The sequence below is a fragment of the Leopardus geoffroyi genome, chromosome B3, assembly GCF_018350155.1.
Source record: "Leopardus geoffroyi isolate Oge1 chromosome B3, O.geoffroyi_Oge1_pat1.0, whole genome shotgun sequence".
Classification (NCBI taxonomy): domain Eukaryota; kingdom Metazoa; phylum Chordata; class Mammalia; order Carnivora; family Felidae; genus Leopardus; species Leopardus geoffroyi.
The window spans coordinates 43190801-43211427 of NC_059337.1; the positions used below are offsets into that span (position 1 = coordinate 43190801).

Below are 20627 nucleotides of genomic sequence, written 5' to 3' on the forward strand. Positions count from 1 at the left end.
TGCCTTCAGCTCAGGTCGTGATCTCACAGTTTGTGGGTTTGAGTCCTATATTGGGTTCTGTGCTGACAGCTCAGAGCCTGGAGCTTCCTTCAGATTCTGTGTCTCCCTTTCTTTGCCCTTCCCCTGCTCACACTCTGTCACTCTCTGTCTCTCTCAAAAATAAACTTTAAAAAAATTGAAAAGCTAAGTGATAAGCCATGGACCAGGAGAGAATATTTGCAGCCAGTACAGTTGACCAAGGGTTATTAATGATAATATTTGATGGACTCCCTCATCTCAGGAACAAAAAAGACAACCCGATAGAAAAATCGGCCAAAGCAATGAACAATGCGCGGAAAAGGAAATCTGAAAAGTAACCGGGAACATGCAAATCGAAACAATGACCTGCCATTTTCCATGTCAGATTGACAAAAAAAATCCAACTTTGAGAACATCCGATGCTTCACAGGGTGTGGAAATGTGGGCCCAGTAAAACATTGCTGATGGGATATAAAATCGCTTTAGAGAGCAATTTGGCAATACCCACACAGCTGAACAAAGGCTTACAAAACAATTCCAGTGTCGACATCCGACCTAGAGAAACTCTCAAACAAGCAAAGAGGAAATAAGTAAATATACAAGGATGTTTGCTGCAACACTTTAAATAAAAAGAAAAATATGGAAACAACTGTCTATCAGTTATGGATTAAAAAAAAAAAACCTGTAAAAAGAATACGAAAATAGCAACTGTAAGAAATGAAAGTGTGTGTGTGTGTGTGTGTGTACCTACATAAGCTAAAAAGCAAAATGTTGAGTGAAAACAAGTTGGGAGAAACTTAAGGCACATGAAAATTACACATGCCAACTGTAGAACACTGATTATTTCTGGGAAGGGAGAGTGAGAAAAAGAATAGGACTAGGATGACTGTATATCTACAGTGATTTATTAACAGTAAAAGAGTGATTGCTAGCAAAGATGGCAAAATGTTGACGTCTGTTAAATCCACGTAGTACGTGAGTGTTTATAAGATTATTTTTCACACTTTATATAAACAAAACATTTCATAATGAAAGCAGAAGAAAAAGATCATGGCCTCATGCTCATGGTAATATTTCAACTGAAGTAATATTTGACCCCTCCCACTCCCCAGATGAACTGCACCCAGAATGCAGCAAGGGCTTTCTCTAAGGCCAGAGCTCTACAACACTCTGTATGGAAAGAGTTGACTCACAAGTGGGGCTCCTGGTGAGGAAGAAGACAGATGTTGAAGTAGCTGTGGGTCTTGGCAAAAGGCAAGGAGGGAAAAGAGGAGACCGGGGCAAACCGAATGAATGAATTCCATCCTGAGGATGTCTGTGTAAACCAAGCCAGATGGAACCTGTGAATGCATGTGCTCTCTTCCCACACCCCCTCCAGATGACAGCCATGAAACAGGTATGGCCCTGGGTGGGGGGGGGGGGGGACAGCAGATGAGAGGTGTCCACAAATTTGTATTTGACTTAGCAAACTGGATAGAGCTGGCACTTAGAGCATTTGGTGGGGATGGGGGCGGATCATGCTGAGGAACCCTGGAAAGCCTTGACAGTAAAGGACGCCATGCTTTGGACAGAACTGGAAAGAGGAGGATTCCTTGAATGTCTTAAATGAGGAATTAGATCCCCACATCTCCCCAACTCCCCACAGCCTGTTAACATCCCTTATCTTAACTTTGAAGGAGACAGGTGGGAGGAAGGAGGCGTGTGCAAGGGTGTGATGAGTGCAGCGGCAGTTAGTACCCAGGGGAAATTGAGCTTCTGCATTTCGAGATACCAGGCCCAGTGGGGGGGCAGTTTGGGGTGTCACACTGAAAACAGGGAGCAGTTAGGGAAAATTTAACATTTGATTAAGCAGATCCCTCAGCATCCCCTTCTTCCCTCACACTCCCAAAACACTGGTACCTAGGATCAGAATCCCAGACAGGAACACGGGTATGTTTTCCCTCTAGAGTGTTAATTTGCCCCAGAGATTTTTGACATTTGTAAAAAAAAAAATTTTTAATGTTTATTTTTGAAAGAGAGAGACACAGCATGAGTGGGGGAGTGGGCAGAGAGAGAGGAAGACACAGAATCTAAAGCAGGTTCCAGGCTCTGAGCTCTCAGCACAGAGTCCGAGTGGGGCTTGAACTCAAAGACTGTGAGATCATGACCTGAGCTGAAGTTGGACACTTAACTGACGGAGCCATCCAGGCTCCCGAAAATTTTTGACATTTTGAGATTTTGACCTTAGAGATTTTTGAGATTAGATGGTCTCCCAACAAAGCAGTTGGGTTTGATTTTGACACGTGATGGTGGCTGCAACAAGGGGAAGCATGAACCCAGAGTGCAAAGGAAGCTAGGACCCACGGCCCTTGTCTTACAGAGCCAGGAATGGAGTCTTAGGGAGGCAAGGGGCCTGCACAGAACAATGAAAAGAAGTCAGACTCCACACTACCACATATAATGCAGGTGTCTTTTCCTTGAAGGTAGAGATACTGTAAAGTATAGTAAAAATGTACTCAGACTATGTGGAAGGGAACTTTTTTTTTAAGTTTACGTATTTATTTTGAGAGAGAGAGAGTGCGCGCGAGTGGGGCAGGGGGGAAGAGAGAGGAAGAGGGAGAATCCCAAGCAGGCTCTGTGCTCCCAGCACCGCTCAATCTCATAAACTGAGATCATGACCTGAGCCTAAGAGTCAGATGCTTAACCTACTGAGTCACCCAGGCACACCCCCTCCTTTTTTTTTTTTTTAACTTTACCTATTTATTTTGTGGAGGGGAATTTTTAAGGAGAGTCAATTCTGTTTCTTTCAAAGTACAAATGGTTCTGTAAGTTAAACTAGGCTATCAAAGTATGGGCTGGCCAGGGCTCTGGGGGACCCACTTTAATGAATTAGATAAAGTTGATTCATATCTCATATACTAAATGATTGTCAATTGCTGCTTCTAAGGTAATTGAGAATGCTTGAGAGTAATTTAAGTGACACTTTACACTATTAATTAGCTCTACCTAACTTTTTTATTTCATTGATAGAGCAGAGGCTGGGCTTGAATTACTTCAGCAATCTAAGCAAAATGGGGTTTTCTGGGTAAGGAGATGTTTCTGGATCTAGTATTCCTTGACAGGAATTGGATTAGGATTTAAGGAGATTTTGACCTTTGATAGCACTTGTTTACTGTTTACCTATGGCAGCCCAGCCTTATGCATACCTTGTTTAACCACTCATTAAACATTTCCATCAGAAATCTCCCTCTTAGGGGCGCCTGGATGGCTCTGTCAGTTAAGTGTCTGACTTCGGCTCAGATCCCGAGCTCATGTTTGGTGAGTTGGTGCGATGTCAGCACAGAGCCTGCTTCGGATCCTCTGTCTTCTTCTCTCTGCCCCTCCCCAACTCAGGCACACCTGCACTCTCTCTCTCTCTCTCTCAAAAATAAATAAAGATTTAAAAAATTAAAATAGAAATCTCCCTCTTAATAAAGCGGAACACACACTTTGCAACAAACATATTTTAGAGCTGATTTGATTAATTCATTTGAAAACCAGAGCTCTGGGCAGTTAGTTGCTTCTAGAAACATTTGTTTTTGATTTAACATCTTTGGCAAGACAAAAAGATAAACAGAAATGATGCGGCTTCTTAGAGAAAGACAATGCTCCACTCATTTTCTCTCCGAGGAAGCTTGCTATATATTTTTCTCCTCATGTCAGAAATACATGGAGTGTCTTTTCACAGAGAAATACCATAATACTTCCAAAACGGCTCTTGTCTTCATGGGGCTGATAATCTAGGCGGGAGATGCAGTACAACACAGGGCCAAGTTGGAGCGTGTGGTTAAGAGTAGTTCAGACGAATCCCCCACCGTCTGCATTGGATTCCAGTTTTTGATTTTTCCTTCTTTTTTTCCAAATTCCTTTTTCTTTTAATCTTCCCCCCTTTCCTAATTCCCAGCTGCTGAGGAGGAGACGCTCTGACCTCATCTGTGCTGGCAACAATCAAAGCCCATTGTGCTGTTTGTTGGGTGTGCCTGTCCTGCCCTGAGAATGTGGCAGCTGGTTGGCCATTGTGGACAGAGAAGAGCTACTGTCACTTATCTTGACAGGCTGCTTTTCTGTGATGTGGGCAACCCCCGGGCCCCGCTTCACAGGATAAGAGAGGAGCACCGGTTTGTAGTGGGAAGGCCTACGTGGGGGTGTCAGAGCTACCCTCACCTCTGGAAGCCTGTCTCCTCACTGGGACCAGGACAGGTGGGTTCTGAAAGCCCTTCTAGTCCTTTGGGGGGGTGGAGTAGTTTGAACCGTAAGTAAAAAGCTCCAGTTGTAATAAGCTTCCCATTCTTTTTTTTTTTTTTTTTCTCATGTTCATTTATTTTTGAGAGAGTGAGAGCACAAGAAAGGAAGGGGCAGAGAGAGAGGGGGACAGAGGATCTCAAGCAGGGTCTGTGCTGACAGCAGTGAGCCTGACGCGGGGCTTGAACTCACGAACTAAAGATCACGACCTGAGCTGAAGTCGGATGCTCAACTGACTGAGCCACGTAAGAGCCTCAGCTTGGCATTCTTTTAAAGAATGGCAGGTACATTTGTCCTTGGTGAAATTTAGAAACCTTTCTAGGGATCAAACGTGCAACTCACTTGTCAGCCCAGGCCAAATGAAGAAACGCTTAGCACCTACCATGTATAAAGCGCTGTGCTAGCTGGGGACACAGAGAGAACCAGTCTCCGTCTGGGCCCTTTGGCCTAGGGAGTCACTGAGGTAAGGAAGAAACAATCAGGTCTAACTAAACTTTATCATTTTCATTGCTCTTAAATTTTACAATAAAGTTTCCTTATTTTAATTCTTCTGCAATAAAGTAAACTTATATATTAATATGTGCATAATTATTATTAATCTAAGCACACTTGAATTCCACACTTCAGAATTAAATTATAAAGCACAGTCTTATTAATGCAAAAAGAAAATGGACGGGGATGCTGACGGATTTAGTTACCTTTTATAAATGCTGAATTGGCTTCTTGAATTAAAATAATCATATGTGTCTCTTGAAAAGATATTTACACTGACAGGTTATAAATGCTAACTAAATTCCTTTCAGACCAAGCAGCCAGGCCCTTAGACTGGAGGCATTTAATTTAGGAGAGGTGAAGTTTAAGATTAATTAATCATTTTAAGTTTTTTTTTACATTATTTATAATGTTTTAGTAAGTGCTCCAAAGAAGAGCCAAAGTCTTCTTTTTGCAAGGAGCGTCTATTTGTGCTTTCAAATCTGTTATTCAGAAGCTGTGCCTTCTGTAAATTTGGATGTTGTGTCTTCCTGGGAGTACTTACCACTGTTTTGTGCACAGTTTGATTTTGATTTCCAAGGTGCCAGGTGTATTTGTGTAATTTGGATTAGAGACACTGTTTAGGGCCAGTGTCTTTTTTGCTGTAGGTGCCACAACTCCTTCCTTTTAGGCATTTCCTTTCATTTGACTTTTCTTACTTGAAATCCTATTTGCCTTACATTTTTTTTTCATCCGGTCAGCATCCTCTGGTTTAAGGTAGTTGAGAAGCAGGTTATTCCCGCTAGCATTTACAGCATGTACAAAGGAGGCAGTAAAGCAGATAGGAGAGAGCAGAGCCTTTTCCAGCACAGTCACTTAGAGGCTCTGTTAAGTTCCTTAACAATAACACGGGAATAATAATACCCGCTTCATGGAGGTGTTGGAGAGATTACATAAGATTATATGCATAACGTGTCTGCAGGATGCACAGTGCTCAGGGACCAAATAAAAGATAATAATTAAATCCCAGTGGTCTTTGATTTTGTAATTTTGGCTTAATAGTCCTGCCAAATATCTATAGTCACATACTGTTATTACACTTAATAGATTGCCTCAATATCTGAAATCACACAAAAATGAACCGTGCAAAACGTATATTGATAGCCCTATATTAATAACTCTTATTTAGTGCTTAAATAATTCTGTTTTCCTGACATTTTTTAACTTCTCTGAAAATGTAGGCGCCCCTCGGTACATGCCCCCAGAGTAGGGCAGAGCGTCTCTATCTGCTCAAAGCATTACTGAAATCTAGTTCCTGCACGCGCGTGTGCGCGGCAGAGTGGATTTTATACTTTAAAGGGACTAATAAAAAGGCCAAAATGCTTTGCAAATGAAGTGATGGCGATTTAAAAAGAACAGCCACTATTTGTCTTGGTTTTCAGACCTCCTGTTTGAAAGGGCTGTGCCTGGATTTGATGCCCAGACTTGAAAGTTTCCTGAACCAAGAGAACCATGTGCGAAACACATCAAGGGACTCAGGCTTCCCAAAAACCCAACTTCGTTGTTTTTCTTGGAGGTGGAGAGAGCTGCTGTTCAGAAAAATTTCCAAGGTTTCTGTGATTTGTTATGAATTGAAGGTCGTTCCCTGGATCAGATTCGTAGGAGGCACCGGAGTCCGTCCGACGGTCAACGTGGAAGCAGATGTGAGCTGGCAATTGTGCAGCGGCGAAAAGAAAACACTCATTTGGTTTGCCTCCTTGGGTTTCACTTTGCGCCTCTCCAGACTGTCTTCTCCCCGACTTCCACTAGAGGGCGCCGAGCCCCCAGCTGTGCCGGCTCTCCAAGTAGGGGTCTTTTCTGATCCTGGTCCCAGGGGCCTGCTGCAGAGACTCCAGAGGATTCTGGATCCAGTTTGGGGTTCAGGGTTCCCTCAAAAGGTGATCCTTCGACCCCCTGGAGAGGGTGGGGACCTGTGAGAGCCTTATACTTCAGGACTGGGATTTCGGAAACCCCAATGAAGGCTTTCTTTTTTGATCTTCTCTGTTTCAAAAGGGCACTGGCAGAGATGAATTATGTTGGATCCCAGGTCTCTGGGGACTCTACTTCCTGAACCCCGATTGCCAGGCCCCTGCAAACACATATGTGCTTATGGGAGCACTAGACTGGAATATTTGAAACCAGAACTCCAGAAAATCCACAACAGATGTTTTCCCTGAAAGACACAGGCTCTCTATCACCGAGCCCCCGGGGTCTCCCTGCCCCCTGCCAGCCATGCTCCTGCATTGGCATTGTGTGGGTGAGGGGGATCACGCCTGACTTAAAATTCTAATGGACAGGTCAGTGCTTCCTGGGGCTGTAAGTAGGCTCCCTCTCAGCATGCTCTGTAAGCAGGAAGGTATGATGAATGTCTACCAACCCTGTCCTGCCTGCCCCATTCTTTGTTTCTCCAGGTTCTGTGTTTGAGGACCTAATTTTGAGCGACCTGCCCCTGTTGAAATTACTTCTGCCACTTTGGAACGTCTGCTGAGAATAACCAGGATCCGCATTTCCACTGCACTTTGTGCCTCACAACATACTTTTGCGGGTACTGTGCCATCGGATACTTCCGTGTCCATAAGGCATGACTCCTCCCCTTCCCACCTCACGGATGAGAACAACAAGGTCCAGAACGAGTAAGGGCTGACCCTGGGACTTGAACTCACATCATGTGATTCAAAAGGGATTGCACATATATTTGGGGATCTTGGCAATATTAAGAATTCATTTGGGTTTGACTCCAGGGAAACCCTTCAGACTCCCCGAGCTTCACATGGGTGTGCATTATGAGGAAATTATGACATTCCCTCCAGACACTCTTCAGAAAATGGCAGCACGTATTTTTCCTGGACTGGTTGAAGGGCATCCTTTCTTAGGGCAGCGGGATGGACTGGACAAGCCCTGGAGGTAGCTTCTAGCCGTTCTGTTCTGCGGAACAAAGCATCCAGAAATAGACGAATCGGTCCCTTTTACCCCAATAACATTTGTGGCTAACTGTATGAAAACAAGCCATTTCCAGTCTAATTCATAACTACCGTAGAGTCGTTTTAGGAGGTGCTCATCTCAGTAATAGATTCAAAAATTCTCTCCGGCTTAAGACCTCATTGTTCTGGAGCACGGCGGCTGTCCCGCGTGAAGCATGCAGTTCTCCCCGTGGCCACAGGGTGGCGGGGTGACCTTAAGCTTCTTCCTCGCCTTTGGACAGGAAACGCAGCTCTCATCAAAATGAGCAAAATGGAGCAAGTCGAGCGGGTTCAGAGTGACATACACTTCACGTTTATAACCCCTTAAGAAGGGAGCGGCAAGCGCTCTGTTTCCAGAATGTCAGCGATGGGAGGTAGTGAGGAGAGGGGATGCTGGGTTCTGAGGCAGTGGAAGAGGCTCGTAGTGTGGAGGGCCCGGTCTACTGCAGCCCATGGCCCGGTTACCTGGCCGAGGCCGAGGGGGCCGTGCCCTGCGGAAGCCCACCGTTGGGCCTTCCAAAACTATTGCTGTTCCCCTTCTCTGTCTCGGAACGTTCTTTCCTGGGGCTCTGTTTTTATAGATTGTCCCCAGGATGTCCTCGTTATGTCTTAAAGGGGTGCTTTGTGCTGTATAAGTTGGGGAGGGGTGTGATGCACCCTCCAATGGGCAGCAACCCCTTTGTGAGCCTCAAATTGAGACATAGGCTTCTGACATGAGGGGCCGTATTTTGGGGGAACGGTGAGGAGATATTTAAATGTGAATTCTGGGTTGTACAGGCACCTCCCACCCACACACGGTGGAAGCCTAGAGAGACTTGAGGGAGCATTTACTTCTTGCCTACTGTGTGCATCATGATGCAGGTGCGAACTTCCGTGGGGCCAACGCGGACCTTACTAGGTGCCCACGGTAGGCGGATTGAGCAGGAGCCTGACCCACCCCACTGATGCCCACATGGAAACTGTGAGCTTTCACCTCCCGCACTTCTGCCAAAGCCCTGGATGCCACCGTGTGGAGACAGCAGAGGTTTAGTGTCATTAGCTCTAGTCTTCTTAGCCGGCCTGGCAGAAGCGATGTTGAATTTCAACGTGGGAAGTTTCCAAGCACATCTTGAGGGATGCAGGAGCCTCTAACACTTTTCTGTAGACGTGATTAATATTCCTTTGCTCAAATTTGAGACCCACGGGTGGGTGTTTGTGTATCAGGCCCACGCACACATAACACACACATGCCACGGAATGGGGAGGCATTGCCGTTCGGGTTTCAAGACGGAGGCTGCGTGTAATAGCTTCTTTCCTCCTTCTGGATTCGCTTTCGCTTCCATATTTATGTCATTCACTTATTAATCGTTTGCAGGTATTCTCAGAACACCTACTGTGTGCCAGGCAAATTAAAATGAGTCAGAGTCAAGCTTATTTTTAGAAAAAGACAGACCCCAGGGAATCCATCCTTTTTTTGGTAGGGAAAAGGCAGGGCTGAGCCGTGTGGCTGAGAACGCGGGTCTGGAGCTGCCGCCTGGGTGGGAGTCCTGGTGCAGGTGCTCCCTGTCTGTGTGTGGTTCGCTCAGCTTCATCTTCGTATGTGGGTAATGGTAGGACCCACATCACTCTGTTGTCGTCAGGAGCAAACGAACGAGTAAGAGGGGCTCTGTACCATGCACGTGGAAAGAACACAATACACACAGAGCCCTTACTCTTCTTTTCTCCTTGTGAACTAAAGCTCCCCAGGATGCTCGTTAGGCTGAGATCTCTCCTGTGCTTATGGACCAGCTAACATGGAGACTGAGGATGAACTGGACCCGGCTGTTTCTGTTCTGGTTGCTGGGGGCAGCTGAGGAGGCCTGTCATCGCGGCCAGCAGGGAAGAAGCAGGTGGTGACAGAATGAGCTCAGTGATGAGCCATCCCTCTGGTGAGTGGAGCAGGGGGGTGAAGACGGGCGACCCCTGCTGTGGCCCCGACTCTGATCGAGGTGACTGCCTGGGAGTCACCATCCTCCTGAGACATCACTTGCCGGTCTTTACACAAACTGCAGTCCCTTAAGGAGATTGTGACCCTCAGAAACAAAGAAGGACCCTTCTTCGGTCAAGACGATTCTAGGGCATCAGGAGATCACGTTTAGAGACAGTCCAAGCTCTGGTTTCTGAGGGATCCCCCAGGTCATGGAGCCCCCGTGTCACCTTTTAGGGCTCAGTGATCGCGGCACATGCTGGTGCCCATGGAGCAAGGCACCCCTGACAGGGTAGAGTCTACACATTTCAGTCGGGTCTTTCTAGAGTTGTGGCTTCACCCTGGTTCTTCTAACCTCATCCCTGAAGATGTGTGGGAAGGAGCCATGTGCATTCTTCCCCAAGCCTTGAGTCCCCTGGGTCAAGAATGAGTGACCCCAAGCTCTCAGGAGAGGGGGGGGGGCAGCTCCTGTAAGGGAGGCTCCAAATGGCTGTGAGCTGAGATCCACTGGGGGGCTTCAGGCTGCCCTAAAACCAGGCCTGCAGTGGCTAATGGGCAGGTGTGGTGGAATTGTGGGTAGCTCGGTGACACCTCGGTGCCACTCAAGGGGGTGCTTTGTAAACGTCTTCTGGGAGAGCGATGGGGAGAGGGCATGAGTGAGCAAGAAGGCCCAACACCAGGCCCCAGAGGGGCGATGAGATACCATAGGAGGGGTGAAGCTGGGGATCTGAGGTTCTTTGTTAGCCAGGTGACCTTGAGTAGGCTATTTCACCTTGTGGGGCCTCACTTTTCAAACCTATAAAACAGGAAGAAAAAATGTTGCCTCCATCACTAGGCTGGATCAACACGAGTCCAGCTGCTGTGTGCAGGTGGCCGTGCTCCTTGAACAGAGGCTTCTGCTCTGGGACTGGCCTGTCTGCATTGCCCATCCAGGCATTCCTGGGGTGCCCCCTGCCTGCCTCCAGCTCCGTCTGTCCCAGGTGAGGAGCACTTGAGCTGTCTGCAGCCCGTCCGTCCTCATCACACGGCCAACACGTGGCCTTTCAGGAGCTAGGTCCAGGTCAGGCTCGAAGTCATCAAGCTCTGACCTCACCAAACTTCCTCCTTCCTCACTCTGCCTTCCACGTGTGCTGTGCTCCCTCATGCTGAGGTCCCTGTGGGGCGCCTCACCTTTGCTGACACCCTTTCCTTCACCCAAACCCTCAGGTTCCTCAGTCTCCAGGACTGGTTGCCGTTCAGCCAACGGGGCAACACAGGCTTCATGGTGGTAACACCATAACCTCCCACCCCCTCCCACCGTCAATCCAAAGTGCTCTCTCTGCAGTGCCTCAAGGTTGGCATAAAGAACAATATTTGAGCCCCATGGCAGGGCCAAGGGGCTGGAAATTCCTCTTATCCTAGGCTGTTTGGGCAGCTTTGCCCTAGTGTCAGCTTTGCTGCTGTGATTCCCCCTCATCCACCTCCATTTGAGCTTGTGGCAAGGACACTTACAGTGTCCCCTCTCCCTGCACTCCTCCCCACACCCCCCATGCCCCCAGCACCCAAGCTGCTGGTCTCCCTGCAGGCCCCACTGACATGGACAGTACGGTAGATCCGGGAGGGTTCGGGGTTTGCAGCATGACTAAGATATGTTGCCATTGACAAGATGCTCATAGGCTGAGTGGGGGAGACAGCCTGGCTTTAGATCTGGCCTCATTCTTGCATCTGTAAGATGGATTCAGGCAGGTGCCTCAGCTGAGCAATACCAACCATCCTGGGTGTTCCTCACATCCGCTGATGCCAGGCCGTCATGTGTCCCCATTGACAAGCATATACTGAGCACTTCCTAGGTTCCCAGTACTGCCTGGGGTGCTGGGGGGAACTTTTAGTGAACAAAGCTATTTGCCTCATAGAGCTTCTGGTTTCGTGGAGAAACAGAGGAAACGTAAAACAACATAAATTGTTATGTCTATCAAAGTGGTGATAATTACTTAATTGTTACCTTTGCTTCTGCCCTTGGCATGCCAGGTGCTGCTACTTCTGGGAAAGATCTAGATTGTCTGCTGTGGATAAGACCTCATTTGCTTATTCTGATGTTTTCATGCAGTCCTTCTCCGCCAGAGTTCCTCATGGAAACCACAGAACACAGAACATGATCTTAGTGACAATTTTCTCAGCTCTGCCAAGGGTTGTTCAGAACTAGGACCACTCTGGATGCAGACGAGAGGAGCAAATGCACTACATACAATGGATGTCTTAGGGCACTGGGCTTTTATTCCCCCCTCTGCTTCTTTGTGACAAGTTTTCCATTTTTCATCCTCTGAACATTGGTTTCTCTCGCTTCCTGCCTCTTCTGAAACTTTTGTTTTTTAATCCCCCTTCTTGGATTATTTCCTCTATCCTTTATCCTCCTGAACACAGAGGAAGAAACAGAAATACGGAGCAGAGGTACTTTCATTAGTGATGAGTGATGGTTCTTCTTGATTTGAAAATCTACACGCAGAGGGGTGGGATCTAAGACAAAAATTGTTGCCATAGGTAGCCAAACAGGACCTTTTTCAGGTTAACCATTAAGAAAAAAAATGAAATCCACTCATTTCATGCTCCTCCCTCCACAGCAGCTGACTTTGCTAATAGAATAGGGTTCTCCTGGATTAGGGGGAAAACAGGGCAAATGAGAAGCTGGGCAGAAGGAGGTGCTCTGCTGATGGTGGTGGGATTTGCAGACTGAGTGCGAGAATAAGAGGCTCTGGTTATGAGCAGGAGTCCCTGGGGCCACTGTTATATCTTTTTCCTCCTGTCTCTTCCCTAGACCCCTGACTCCTTTTTTCAAGGGCATGAACCCCATTCAGTGTGGGCAGAGGCTGTGGTCCCTATTTACTGCGGTCTGGGGTCTCTCTAACCCTGGGTGGAGCACTTGGAGGACAAGGAGAGAAGTAGGACTTCCTCCTAAAAGTGCCCGGCCCAGCTGTGACTTTGGTTCTGAAAGAAGGCCTTGCAGGTTGAAGACAATGATTTGTTATTGTTACTGTTTAATATTCATCAAATGCTTGTAATGTGTTGGACGACATTGAAAAAGATTTGTGGTGGGTAAAATTAAACTGAGCTCAGAACTGGCCTGCTGCCTCCAGGTCTGGCAGGCCAAGTTCTGGTTTCTTCTACTTGTCCACAAGAATGACCTCAACCAACCAGGAATGGGAAGCCCCCACTACCATAGCCCTGCTGATAATTCTCCTTTAAAAAGGCATGAATTCCTATAATCTTTCCTGCCTTGGGTTACAGAGGGGATGATGCTATGGTGACCTTCAAGAATGAAAGATCCAGGGATGCAAGGTGACCCAAAAAGGTGGCAAAGCAAATCAGTGTGAATGACATCTTTGAGCCCAATCTACAACATCAGCAAAGCTGGGCTTCAGTTTTTTCCCCTTCCCCTGGTTTGGATGCTGCCTCTGTAAGACATGTGGACTCCTCTTGCTCCTCCTGCCTCAAGACCACCTGCCAGGAAATGATTACGTATGCTCATTTGAACTAAAGAATGTTAAAGAGAGAGAGAGAGTGCGAATAGGCCAAAAATGGAGTCACTTATGCTAAGCCCCATGTCACCAAGCTGAGACTTAACACTGCACTTAATTATAGTTTCAGTCTCCCTCTGGGAATCTTAAACCAGTCAGTCTGGAATTACCTGGTCTGCACTAGTGAGGTAATCTTCCTGAGACACCCCTGAAGCTCCCTGAAGGAAAGTGATCTTGCCACAACCAGTTCACTCTTTGCTGGTAATACTTCCTTGTCCCACTCTCTTCTGCCTGCACAAATTGAGTTGGAATGACACTAGGCTACCCACCAACCTCATGAAAGTGTCCATGATACAAGGTAAACTGTAAAACACCACACAATCCCCAAGCCAATGGCACATCCCTCTTAGGTATTATTTGGCTCCAAGGTACCAAGGCCTAATGAAAGAAATGTGATCCTTAAGTTCTGAAGACTTGAGTGTGCTATTTTCTGTTATACTTGCTTATTTTATGTCCAAGAACTGTGGTCCTAGAAACTAAAAGTATCTACAAAAGGGCAAAATCTTAACTAAAAACAACTTAAAATACAATGACCATTATGGGGAGTGTTCCAATCAGACAAGATCATTCTTTGAAGACATGCACTTGAAAGCAAGGATTGCTGGGTTAAAAAGACAGAATAGGATACGTATTTTAATTGGTATTCACAAGCTTCCGAAGGCTTCAAGATTTCAAAATAGCTTTTTCTGAAAGATTCATTGCAAAAGCTAATGAAAAATTAAAGACACAAGAGGTACCTAAAACAAAAGACTGCAAGGCTGACATGACTCCTTCTGCTCCTCTCTCTCCTCTTTTACCTGTGTCCTCATTCCAGTTATCCTCTGTCTGAATTGTCTTTCCCTTCTGAACAGATTACGCAACCATAAACAGAAGTCTACCAAGTTAATGACCTTACAGATATCCCTGATATTTACCTTTGAAGAAGCACTCCCAGGATGTGCTCTGGGACTCTTGAGGGATTTTTCTGGTAAACCTCTGTGTTATTCCCTTAAACAGCCAAGGGAAACTAAAATTAAAATTACGGGAAAATGTTCTGGCAGATAACGGAGCCTACAGATGGGATCCTGGGAAAACTGGCAAAAACCAGGAAAGAGTAAGTCTTCTTACCATAATCTCTGCCTGTAGTTTCTACTCAAGGCAAGAAAATAAAATTTCCTGTGATTCCTTCCTTTCCAAATCCAGACCCGTTGGCTATTAATCCTTTCTTTCCCAGGGACAGCCATTACCTTCTCATTTGTCTTGTTTTGTGTCCTGATAATTTGGCTTTGTAATGGTCAGATTGGAAGCCCCAAAATATGGCCAGACAGAAATGTGGTTTGCACCCCATTTGTGGCAGTCTATGCGTAGACAGAAATATGGGCTGAACTCCATGTGTGGCTGGGATCCTACCTGCCAGCCCTCATGGGAATTGTCAAAGTCTTGCTTTCTTCTGGTTATCTTTGGGAGTGGCTCTGGATCCTAGGAGTAGTATCTTTTATACCCTCTTTGTGCTTGCCTATTACATCCACGGCAGGTTATTTAGTATTTCCAGGAATATTTACTCTTTGTCTTGACTGAAATCTAAGGTGTTTGAAAGGATTTTTTTTAAGTACCTCTGTGGTCAGAGGTTGGCCAAATTGAAAGCTGATTTTCAGAGCCTGATAGAAATTTTGTTAGGTCTTCTCTCCTAAGCTAAATGTACCTGGGGCCAGGAGGGAGGAGCACGTTCTGAAACCTTTTTGAAGGGATTTACTAAGAGATTCCAAAGCACAGCTATAAATCCAGAACATAGAAATAATGTGGTTTGATAGGCAGATCAGCTCCTTGATATAATTTTGGCTGCAGCCCAACTCTTTGAGTAATTAAAAGCAACTGGCATTATCTTACAAATCTTTGCAAAACAAGAAATACAGCTCTAGAAACAATTTAAAATCCACTTGTTTTTTTTTGGCCAGTCCCAGAAATTCCCCTATTTATCTCAAAAAGCTTGTAAGTATTGTAAAAATTCTGACCTTAGGAAACAAAATCCCTTCTTGAAGCTACTGGTATTCTTTCCCATGCCTTTGAGATGTAAGTGTTCTACCTGGTCTTCTCCAGAAACTCTTATCTAGGTCACCTCTTTGAAATGGGAATTTCAGGGAGGAAACTCTCAATGGAAGGAAAACAAAGAGGGGAAAGATGATTTGCAACTTTGGTGAATGAAAACTCTTAACTGTGCTATAGCCACTGAACACGGAACCTTAAGTTATTCCTTCTGCCAGAAACACAACTGGGATCTAACTTCTTTTATAACCAGTGCTCTTTGTATTAGTTTACCTGATTCATTGCCAGAACTTCAGAATGAAATCTGCATCTCTGTTTGTGTCTGTCTGTAGATTTATGTGTGTCTCCATATTTATATGTTATAAATGTGTGATATTTTTCTACCTCCAGATTATATTGCTAAATTAATTTATCAAAGAGTTCTATTTAATTGATTCAAAGATATCTAGGAGTGCCTGGGTGGCTTATATGTTAAGTGTCTGACTCTTGAATTCCGCTCAAGTCATGACCCCAGGGTTGTGGGATCAAGCCCCATGTTGGGCTCCATGCTGAATGTGGAGCATGCTTAAGATTTTCTCTCAATGCTCCTCCCCCTCCCCACTTGCTCTTTCTCTCTCTAAAATAAAATAAAATAAAATAAAATAAAATAAAATAAAATCTAATTAATAGGTAGGAGGGGCCAAGGTGCTTAACCATTACTCTGTAGCATTATATGTACCACACTTGGGTTGGTTTCCCATGGCCAGTGGGTTCAGCCCTAACTGAAATATTAGAGTCCTTTGTTTGGTGGGGAGGGTGCTTTTAAACCATACCAATGACTGGGTCCCTTTCCTGAGATCCACATTTAATTGGTTTGGTGGGAGAGAAGGAACAGGATTGAGTGTGTTTAGAACACCCCCCATGTGACTGCCATGAGAAAGAAGAATTGAGAACCTCTGCTAATGAGGAAGGCCAGAGAGAAGGGCAGAAGACATAGGGGAAGAGGTGAGGGAGGCTTTCAGGAATATTTTCTCCAAGTACTGAAAGGGTGATGGCTGTGACTGTGCTTATTAAAGAAACTTGATCTTGTGTTCTGGGAAATAGTGCAAATGAATTAACTCTGCTCTCAGGGAAGAGAGGGTATGGAGTGGCTGACTCAGAGGGTAGCCCTGAAAGGTATTTAGTTCAGAGAGACCAGAAATTTGGGACTATTCCAGCAGCCCTCAGGGCCCGATCTTTGTTTTTCTTCCACCACAACCCCCCCCCCCACCACCACCACGTAGTGGCTGGTTTGACTGGAAGAGCCATTTGCCATGAGCACTGAGGTGCCATCGAGGAGGACCCTGGGAGGGGAAAGAACAGGGCATAGGGAAGACCAGGGAAAGACAATATGAACATCTGGAATTGTGCCACCAGCATGAGAATCCTTCCATAGCATGGAGCATTGGGTCCAGGTCTCAACAGAGTTAGTCTCTCTGTGGTTTCCCTCCCAGGACATGCTGCCCATGCCTCCACTAGATGAATCCCATCAGGCCAGGGTTGGTTGTTCCTCATTCTGTCTTCATCAGCACTGTAAGGGCACCTGACAGTTCAGGAGTATATTTTGTTCATCTGTGTACTTGGGTGTGTTTAGAACACTCCTCATGTGACTGCAGTGACTGCAACCCCAGTGCTTAATGCAAAGCCCAGACATAATAGGTGTCCAAAAGGATTACCAACTACCCTAGCTTGCGTGAGACTGAAGGGATGTCCAGAGATGGAACTTTTAATGCCAACATGGAGAGAGCCTCGGCAAACTGGGATGGGTTGATCACTTTAGTGCCCACTGACACCTCAAAAGCAAGACCCCAAACTGGTGAGTTCTAAGCCTTCAAAGCTGCCTTGGATAGTGTTGGCATAGCCCGTCTGGAGGGCAGCTGTCTTCACAAAGGATGTCTCTGACATGGCATGAAGACTCTACCAAGGTCACTGATCTCACCAATTATTTCCTGTTTCTTCTGACACGTGGAAAATAAGTGATACCAACTGTATGGATGATGGAGGAGGAAGAAGGGGAAACAACATCTTAAATCAGAGACCAAGAGTCTTCAGATTTAGGTGGGAAACTTACCTCTGCTTCTAACTGAGAAGAGAGGAATGTTTGGAAAACAACACCTGGCTACACGAATGGTACCTGAGAATGGAAATGTACCACGCACATTACATAATAATTATCAAAATAGTGGTTACTCTCTTTGGACACTTGTTTTGTGCTAGATGCTGTAGTAAGACATTTTTTAAACATTTATTTGATAAATATAGGAAAACATAAAAACTTAAACCGTCCTCTAATCCCAGTTCTGAGATGGTAGTTGTGATTGGATAAAGTTAGACAGGAGAACACTTCTGCCTTCTCTTGGGCCATTGAGCGTGAACACAGTTTAGGAGTGTGTCCTTCTTCACTTTCTCCAGGTGACGCAGATATATTTATGTCCATATCTTGCAGACGTGTCTTTACAGGTGGAATGAATAGGTACGTTTGGTCTGCAACTGTTTTTGTATTGTTTTTAGCATATATAGACAACCTTCCTTCCAGGTCATTGGCTATTGATCTTCTTTGTTCTTTTAACTTCTGCGTAACATTCAGTGTATGAATCCAACATAGTTTTTCTACCTCTCTTTTATTGGTAATTTACTTATTTCAAGTATTGTTATATTATATTAATTATATTCTATTATATTATTGTAAAACATTTAAACATGTTTTACATATTTTACATGTGTGTCCAAATCTTTCTGTTGATCATAGTCATGTAAGTGGGGGTGTCTGGGCCAGAATTCATCTACATTGTGACCTTCATAAATACTGTACAATTAACATCCAGAAAAATCCAAAATCCAGTTTATATTTCCAACTCCATGTCTCTACAACCTTGCCATTACTGGACATTTTCATTTTCAAAAAAACCATTTGCCTATGCACCTATGAGTACAATGTGATATTTTGTTGAACATGCTTTTTGTTGATCATCTTTTTGATAAGAATCTGAGCAGCTTCTCGTTTGTTTACTGGCCATTTAAATTTCCTCTTCTGGTTATATCCTCTACCTAGTTCTTCTATAAAGTGCTTGTGATTTTTCTACAAATGCATTACAGATATTTTTTCATAAGACGCACATTTTGAGCATTGTATCTTACCTATTTTTCTATAGTTTTTGTTTTTCCAAGAAGGTTTTAATTTCAATTTGGTAAAATCTGTTCATTCATTGCAGTTTTCTCCCTCTTCCTTAGATTTTATATGATGATACCATCCTTGCTAAATTCTTTGCCCATATTCTTGCATTTAAATGGGAGGCTCAATCAGTTAAGCATCTGACTTCAGCTCAGGTCATGATCTCATGGTTCATGGGTTCAAGCTCTGCATTGGGCTCTGTGCTGACAGCTCAGAGCCTGGAGCCTGCTTTGGATTCTGTGTCTCCCTCTCTCTCTATGCCCCTTCCCTCACTTGTGCTCTCTCTGTCTCTCAAAACGTAAATAAACATTTAAAACAATTAAAAAAATAAATGGTGCAAAGGGCCTGGAAACATTTGTGGGACCTCAGGAAATTGAGTGACCAAGTGGAAAAAAATGTAACATAGACAGAACAAAGATGTCATAGATGTTGCCAGGTAGAAACCAGGCCAAAAAATTTTGTTATGGGGGAAGTTAGCATACAAAAAGCCCTCCCATCCTTTTCTTACCTTCTCTGTTCATTTTTCGGTTTTAAAACACTCATTTTAGAAAATACGCTTTAATTGTTGTAGTTGTGAGCTCCCTGCCCACCCTCCCGCAGGCTTCCCTGGATTGGCCACCAATGCCACACCCTGGCGAGACGAAGCTGTCAAAAAACCCCAAAAAACAAAAAACAAAGAAAAGGTGGAATGGACTACCTAGGGTCACAGAAAGTGAGTCTTTAGTCACTGAAGGTGTTTAAACCTCTTGATGGTGTATTTATATAGAAAAGGTGGTCCTAGTTCTAGTGAGTGGTAACCCGTTTCTCACCCTGAGATTCTCTGATTCCGGGACCCAGCAATGGAATATATTAATGGGAAGGGATATCTTATGATGTGTTTAACAGTAGTAGAACTGGAAATCTTAGAAGGGGATGTGGGTATACTAAGTTTTCACTGGAGTGCAAATCCCAACAGGGAGGGAGGGAGTGTGCTGGCGGAGAGGGCAACAGGAGTCCTATTTTAGGAGTGTGTGGATAGTACTTTTTAAAGACCTAACACAAAGCTGGCATGGAGGCAAGATCCAGGAGTGAAGGAAGACTTCAACCATCTGGCCATCAGCCTGAGTCTCAGGCAGCTAAAAACGGATAACTTCTTGTCTTGCCTTACTGACAATTTCATCTCCAAAGGGAGAGAGAGCAAAGAGGAATACTGGTTAATTGGGACCCAAAGGAATCTACCTCCTATCTGAGGTAGGAGAAGACAATGCCCCAGGAAGACTATGGTCCCAGTTGTGGAATCTTTCTAGAAGAGGAAAGAAGCTGAGGGTAGAATGGGTAACATCATCCCCACATAACCCCACAAGTGTCGGAGAGTGGAGGGGTGACTCTTACCCACCACAACCTTAAAGATGACACTGGTTACAAGACAGGAGGCTCCCAATGCTCTTCTGCCTATAACATCATAAGGGACCCACAAGAAAGAGGTGGAAAAGCTTGTAAAGGAACCAGTATAGCCACACCAAAGAAGGAAGAAGTGTGCCTTCTCCAAAGAAAGAGAACCAATGGAATGAACATACACACACACACACGCACACACACACATACCACACATACACAATTTTTTTTTTTTTTAAGGAATTGACTCACATGAAAGTCCAGAATCTATAATGCAAGCTGGCAGATTGGAAGTTCAGGTAAGAGTTGTTGATTTTGCAACTCTTCAGTCCAAATTCTGCAGGCCTGCAGTTGGAAATTCAGACTGGGTTCCTATGTTGCAGTCTTGAGAATTCCTTCTACTTTGGGGAACCCTTAAGGCCTTCAACTGATTAGATGAGGCCCACATACATTATGGAAGCATATCTGCTTTACTCAAAGTCTACTGATTTAAATGTTAATCTCATCTTAAAAAGAATACCTTCCTGGTGACATCAAGGCTGGTATTGGACCAAACAATGGGGCCCTGTAGCTTAGCCAAGTTGACACATAAGTAACCATCACAGGGAGCATATGGCCAAGGGCAAATGAGAGCATTGTCATGCTGCAGGATGAATCCCAGGAAGGCTAAGGTGGGAAATGGCTGTACAGCCAACTAAAGACCATGGTGGAGACACTGAAAATTAGTGTGCAGCAGACGGATGAGGCAAGGAGTATAGCAGGGTACAGATCCCTTATCTTCTCTCTTTGCCAAGCAG

The 20627-nt window shown here is 45.0% G+C and overlaps 1 long non-coding RNA gene across 1 annotated transcript; it reads left to right on the forward strand.

Annotated features, from left to right (window-relative positions):
• Positions 1-108: 108 nt before the first annotated feature.
• On the forward strand, positions 109-15678 carry LOC123582916. The gene is made up of 2 exons (XR_006704646.1): positions 109-1414; positions 6387-15678. It is a non-coding gene; the product is annotated as an uncharacterized LOC123582916 (long non-coding RNA).
• The last annotated feature ends 4949 nt before the right edge of the window (positions 15679-20627 follow it).